We start from the raw sequence: 6963 nt of genomic DNA, 5'->3' as shown, positions 1-6963 counted from the left end.
ATACACTATCCAGGAAGTATTTACTGAACTTGGAGTCAGAAGGCTACCTCTTAATAGTTATGTAACAGCCATGGGTGGGTCAAATTCCTACTTTCACAGGTGAGGGAATTGGTTTCTTTCAAGCTGGATGTTGCATGATTTTAGTTAATACCTGAAGTTAATCAGGTTGTGGGTATAATTTGGAGAGTGGCCATTATTAACTAGAGTTTTCTTACCAGTTCATTTACTCAAGTTTTCTCGATTAGGGAGTACTACTGACATTTTTCGATGGGACAGTTCTTTGTTGTGGAGGATTGTGGATACTGCTTGATATGTCTCATTCCTGGTTTTCCTTCCATGTTATTGTAACAACGCCCCCAAGTGTCACCACATTTTCACAGCATCTCTTGGTTAAGAACCACAGTTATAAAATCTTTATCTCTGATAAGAATTCCTTGGTCAGACTACTGCTGATTTCTAATGCTGTTAGTCTGTTTCTGTGGTCATTCAAATGTTTGTCTTTTGGTTAAGGAAGTTTGTGTGATTATTACTTACTTGGTCAATTTCTTCTTTCAGATTGACCTTTCATGCTATTTGGTGTTTTTTTTTTTTTTTTTTTTTTTTGCCGCGTTGGGTCTTCATTGCTGTGCACGGGCTTTCTCTAGTGCGGCGAGCGGGGGCTACTCTTCGTTGTGGTGTGCGGGCTTCTCATTGTGGTGGCTTCTCATTGCAGAACATGAGCTCTAGGCGTGGGCTTCAGTAGTTGTGACACACAGGCTCAGTAGTTGTGGCTCACAGGCTCTATAACGCAGGCTCAGTACTTATGGTGCATGGGCTTAGTTACTCCGTGGCATGTGGGATCTTCCCTGACCAGGGCTCAAACCTGTGACGCCTGTGTTGGCAGGCGGATTCTTAACCACTGCACCACCAGGGAAGTCCCTTCGGGTTATTTTTGGATTATTTTCCCCCTCAAGGTTGACTAGTTCCAATTAATTTCTTAAGGTTTGGGTGGTACCCGAAGAATACAATATTGTGACTACCAGTGTACCATTTCTTTGTAAAGGTTCTGTTGCATGACTGGCTGTAGGCATTTTGGAATTATGGTTTTTAGAAAAATAATTTATGATTTCTAGGGCCTTCTAGGTAGTGTTAATATGCTATAAGATCATTTGGCTTTTACCTTTTCTTTATATGTGGCTTTTGTGCACTCATCGTTTCAGCAGAAAGTTTAAAGTTCAGAGGAAAGGAGTTTAGAACTAGTAGATGGGAAACATACCTCATTCATTCTGGCCTAGGGCAACTGTGATGAAGTGCCATTAAAGTGCTGCCAGAATTGGAGAAAATGAGGTCTAAGGTAGCATTTTAAAATATATTTTTCTGATTATAATGAAAGTACAGTAAGTCCCATGCATACGAACGAGTTTCGTTCCGAGAGCGTGTTCCTAAGTCCAGTTTATTTGTAAGTCCAACAAAGTTAGCCTAGGTACCCAACTAACACAGTCGGCTATATAGTACTGTACTGTAATAGGTTTATAATACTTTTCACACAAATAATAAAAAATAAAACATTTTTAATCTTACAGTACAGCACGTTGAAAAGTACAGTAGTACAGTACAACAGCTGGCATACAGGGCACGTTCGCATCTTTGAAAGTTCGCAACTTGAAGGTTTGTACGTAGGGGACTTACAGTAATGTATTTGGCCGGGAAGCTCTAATATGCAAGGATTGCAGGAAATTCCAGTCAATTGGACTTAATCCATACTTAATGCTGAACTACCTGTTTTTAGGCCTAGAGATAGGAAGGTCCCAAAGAAGAGTTTGGATGTTGTGGAGTATGTTAATTGCAATCGATATGATATGGAAGCAGGAGCAAAAGGTATATGGAGAAGAAAGAAAACTTCAGGCTGGTAGCAAATGCAGTTAGTTGGGCCTTCTAGACGATGATCATCTAGTTCATAGAAAACAGTTCTCTTTGATTTCTTGCAGCTCTTACTTCCAGCTACCCCTTAGACTTGCACTCCCTCTGCTTTCAGTGGCATCTTGTTTCTTTCCCTCTTTCCTCTTCTTGTTGATAGTTGGTCTTGAACATCTTGTATATTTACCATTTATTACCTTTACTACCTCCTACCTATTTGCTTCAAAAGATAATGCAGGAGTGGGAGTCTGCCAAAGTACTTTCCTCAGGTAAGATAAGCAAAGAATCCATTCATTCATTTAACATACAGTTAAAGTATCATCCTTGTGTGCAATACTCTTGGCTACTGAAGAGTAAAAACATGATATCTAACGTAACATGTAAGTACTGTACATGTTAATCCTTGTGACAATCCAATGAGGTAGTACTGTTTTTTTTTTTATTGAACTATAGTTGATTTATAATATTGTGTTAATTTCTACTGTATAGCAAAGTGATTCAGTTAAACATATATATCTTTTTTATATTCTTTTCCATTACAGTTTATCACAGGATATTGAATATAGTTCCCTGTGCTATACAGTAGGTCCTTGTTGTTTATCCACCCTATATATAATAGTTTGCATCTGCTAACCGCAACCTCTCACTCCATCCCTCCCCCACCCCACCCTCCCTTGGCAACCACAAGTCTGTTCTCTGTGAGTCTGTTTCTGTTTCATAGATAAGTTCATTTGTGTCATAGTTAAGATTCCACATTTAAGTGATAACATATGGTATTTGTCTTTTCTCTTCCTGACTTCACTTAGTATGATAATCTAGGTCCATCCGTGTTGCTGCAAATAGCATTTCATTCTTTTTTACGGCTGAGTAGTATTCCATTGTATATGTGTACCACATCTTTATCCATTCATCTGTTGATGGACACTTAGGTTGTTCCCATGTCTTGGCTATTGTAAATAGTGCTGCTATGAACATAGGAGTACATGTATCTCTTTGAATTATTATTATTATTATTATTATTATTTTGGCTGCAATGGGTCATTGCTGCACGCAGGCTTTCTCTAGTTGCGGCAAGTGGGGCCTACTCTGCATTGTGGTGCGCGGGCTTCTCATTGCAGTGGCTTCTCTTGTGGAGCACAGGCTCTAGGTGCACAGGCTCAGTAGTTGTGGCGCACAGGCATAGTTGTTCTGTGGCATGTGGGATCTTCCCAGGCCAGGGCTCAAACCCGTGTCCCCTGCATTGGCAGGCAGACTCTTAACCACTGTGCCACCAGGGAAGCCCTGAATTATAGTTTTGTTTGAATATATGCCCAGGAGTGGGATTGCTGGATCATATGGCAACTCTTTTTTAGTTTTTTCGGGAACATCCATACTGTTCGCCGTAGTAGCTACACCAATTTACATTCCCACCAACAGTGTAGGAGGGTTCCCTTTTCTCCACACCCTCTTCAGCATTTGTTATTTGTAGACTTTTTAATCGTGGCCATTCTGACCGTTGTGAGGTGGTAGGTACTTCATTGTAGGTTTCATTTGCATGTCTAAAACAGCAGTGTGGAGCATCTCTTCACGTGCCTGTTGGCCATCTGTATGTCTTTGGAGAAATGTCTGTTTTGGTCGTCTGCCCATTTTTTGATTGGGTTTTTTTGATATTGAGTGGTATGAGCTGTTTGTATATTTTGGAAATTAAGCCCTTGTCAGTCATATCATTTGCAAATATTTTCCCCCAGTTCATGGATTGTCTTTTTGTTTTGTTTATGGTTTCCTTTGTTGTGCAAAAGCTTATAAGTTTGATCAGGTCTTATTTGTTTATTTTTGCTTTTATTTCTATTGCCTTGGGAGACTGACCATTGGTACAGTTTATGTCAGAGAATATTTTGCCTAAGTTCTTTTCTAGAAGTTTTATGGTGTCATGTCTTATATTTAAGTCTTTAAGCCATTTTGAGTTTATTGTAGTGTATGATGTGAGGGTGTGTTCTAACTTCATTGATATACATGTGGCTGTCCAACATTCCCAGCACCACCTGCTGAAGAAACTCTTTTCCGCATTGTATATTCTTGCCTCCTTTGTCGAAGATTAATTGACCATAGGTTTGTGGGTTTATTTCTGGGCTCTCTATGCTGTTCCATTGATCCATATGTCTGTTTTTGTGCCAGTACCATGCTGTTTTGATTACCGTAGCTTTGTAGTACTGTCTGAAGTCTGGGAGGGTTATGCCTCCTTTGTTCTTTTTCCTTAGGATTGCTTTGGCAATTCAGGTCTTCTGTGGTTCCGTATAAATTTTAGGATTACTTGTTCTAGTTCTGTGAAAAATGTCATGGCTAATTTGATAGGGATCACATTAAATCTGTAGATTGTGTTGGGTAGTATGGCCATTTTAACAATATTAATTCTTCCAGTCCAAGAACATGGGATATTTTTCCATTTCTTTGAATCATCTTCAGTTTCTTTTATTAATGTTTTATAGTTCTCAGCATGTAAGTCTTTTCACCTCCTTGGTTAGGTTTATTCCTGAGTATTTTATTTTTTTGGATGTGATTTTAGAAGGAACTGTTTTTTTTACTTTCCTTTTCTGATTTTTCATTGTTAGTGTAAAGAAATGCAACCGATTTCTGTATGTTTGCTGTATCCTGCTACTTTGCTGAATTCATTTATCAGTTCTGGTAGTTTTGTGTGGAGTTTTTAGGGTTTTCTATATATGGTATCATGTCATCTGCATATAGTGGCAATTTTACCTGTTCCCTTCCAATTTGAATACCTTTATTTCATTTGTTTGATTGCTGTGGCTAGGACTTCCTATACTGTGTTGGATAGAAGTGGTGAGAGTGGGCATCCTTGTCATGTTCCACATTTTAGCAGGAAGGCTTTAGCTTGTCACCATTGAGTATTATATTGGCTATGAGTTTGTCGTAAATAGCTTATTATGCTGAGACATATTCCCTCTATATCTCTTGGTAAGAGTTTTTATCATGAATGGATGTTGAATTTTATCAAATGGTTTTTCTGTATCCGTTGAGATGATCATGTGTTTTTTGTCTTTTCTTTCGTTGATGTGGTGTATCACATTGATTGATTTGTTTACGTTGAACCATCCTTGTGACCCTGAGATGAATCCAACTTGGTCCTTGTTTATGTGGTGTCGGATTCAGTTTGCTAATGTTTTGTTGAGAATTTTTACATCTATGTTCATCAAAGTTACTAGCCTGTAATTTTCTTTTTTGGTAGTGTCTTTGTCTGATTTTGGTGTCAGGGTTATGGTGGGTTCATAGAATGTCTTTGGGAGTGTTCCCTCCTGTTCAGTCTTTTGGAAGAAGAGTTCAAGAAGGATTGGTATAAGTTCTTTGTATGTTTGGTGGAATTCACCTGTGAAGCTATCTGGTCCTGGACTTTTGTCTGTAGGGGATTTTTTTTTTTTTTTTAAACAGGTTCTGTTTCATTACTAGTGATCAGTCTGTTCAATCTCTTTCTTTTTTTTTAAATTAATTAATTTTTGGTTGCATTGGGTCTTCATTGCGGTGTGCAGGCTTTCTGTAGTTGCAGTGACCGATGGCTATTCTTCGTTGCGGTGCATGGGCTTCTCATTGCAGTGTCTTCTCTTGTTGCAGAGCACAGGCTCTAGGTGCGTGGGCTTCAGTAGCTGTGGCTCATGGGCTCTAGAGCGCAGGCTCATTAGTTGTGGCGCACGGGCTTAGTTACTCTGCGGCATGTGGGATCTTCCTGGACCAGGGCTTTGAACCCGTGTCCCCTGCATTAGCAGGCGAATTCTTAACCACTGCGCTACCAGGGAAGTCCCAATTTATTTCTTCTTGATTCAGTTATGGTGGGCTGTATGTTTCCAGAAACTTGTCTTGTTTCTTCCAGGTTGTCATATTTGTTGGTATATAATTCTTCATAGTATTCCTTTAGAGTTTTTTGTATTTCGGTGGTATCGGTTGCTGTTTCTCTTGTTTCGTTGCTTATTTTGTTTATTTGGGTCTTTTTTCTTCTTGGTGAGCTTGGCCAGAGGTTTGTCATTTTTTGTTTACCCTTTCAAAAAACTAGCTCTTGTTTTTATTGATTTTTTTTTTCTATTTTTAAAACATCCTTTATTTATCACCTCTCTGATCTTTATTATTTCCTTCCTTCTGCCATCTTTAGGTTTTGTTTAGTCTTTTTCTAATTCTTTTAGGTGGTAGGTTAGGTTGTTTGAGATTTTTCTTGTTTTTTAAGGAAGGCCTGTATCACTATGAACTTCCCTCTAAGAACTGCTTTTGCTGCATTCCATAAATTTTGTATGGTTGTGCTTTCATTGTCATTTGTCTCAAGGTATTTTTAAATTTCCTCTTTGATTTCATTGTTGACCCATTGGTTTTTTGTTTTTTTTTTATAGCTACTTTTATTTTTATTTATTTATTTATTTTTGGCTGTGCTGGGTCTTCGGTTCGTGCGAGGGCTTTCTCTAGTTGCGGCAAGTGGGGGCCACTCTTCATCGCGGTGCGCGGGCCTTTCACTATTGCGGCCCCTCCCGTTGCGGGGCACAGGCTCCAGTCGCGCAGGCTCAGTAGTTGTGGCTCACGGGCCCAGCCGCTCCGTGGCATGTGGGATCTTCCCAGACCAGGGCTCGAACCCGTGTCCCCTGCATTAGCAGGCAGATTCTCAACCACTGCGCCACCAGGGAAGCCCCGACCCATTGGTTTTTTAGTAGCATGTTTAGTCTCCATGTAATCATTTTTTTCTCATTTCTCTTTCTGTGGTTGATTTCCAGTTTCATGCCCTTGTGGTCAGAAAAGATACTCAAATAATTTCTATACTCTTAAATTTGTTGAGGCTCATTTTGTGCCCTAGTATGTGGTCAATCCTAGAGAATGTTCCAAGTGTCTTGAAAAGAATGTGTATTCTGGTTTTCTTGGATATAATGTCCTGAAAATATCAATTAAGTCTAAATGTTCTATTGTATCATTTAGGATCTCTGTTAACTTATTGATTTTCTGTCTAGAAGATCTGTCCATTGATGTGATTGGGTGTTAAAAGTCTCCTACTATTATTGTATTCCTTTCAGTTTCTCCCTTTATGTCTGTTAGTATTTGTTT

The sequence above is a fragment of the Eschrichtius robustus genome, chromosome 17 (assembly GCF_028021215.1).
Source record: "Eschrichtius robustus isolate mEscRob2 chromosome 17, mEscRob2.pri, whole genome shotgun sequence".
Lineage (NCBI taxonomy): Eukaryota > Metazoa > Chordata > Mammalia > Artiodactyla > Eschrichtiidae > Eschrichtius > Eschrichtius robustus.
The sequence above is the reverse complement of the archived record's forward strand: the minus strand, read 5'-3'. Positions refer to the sequence as shown.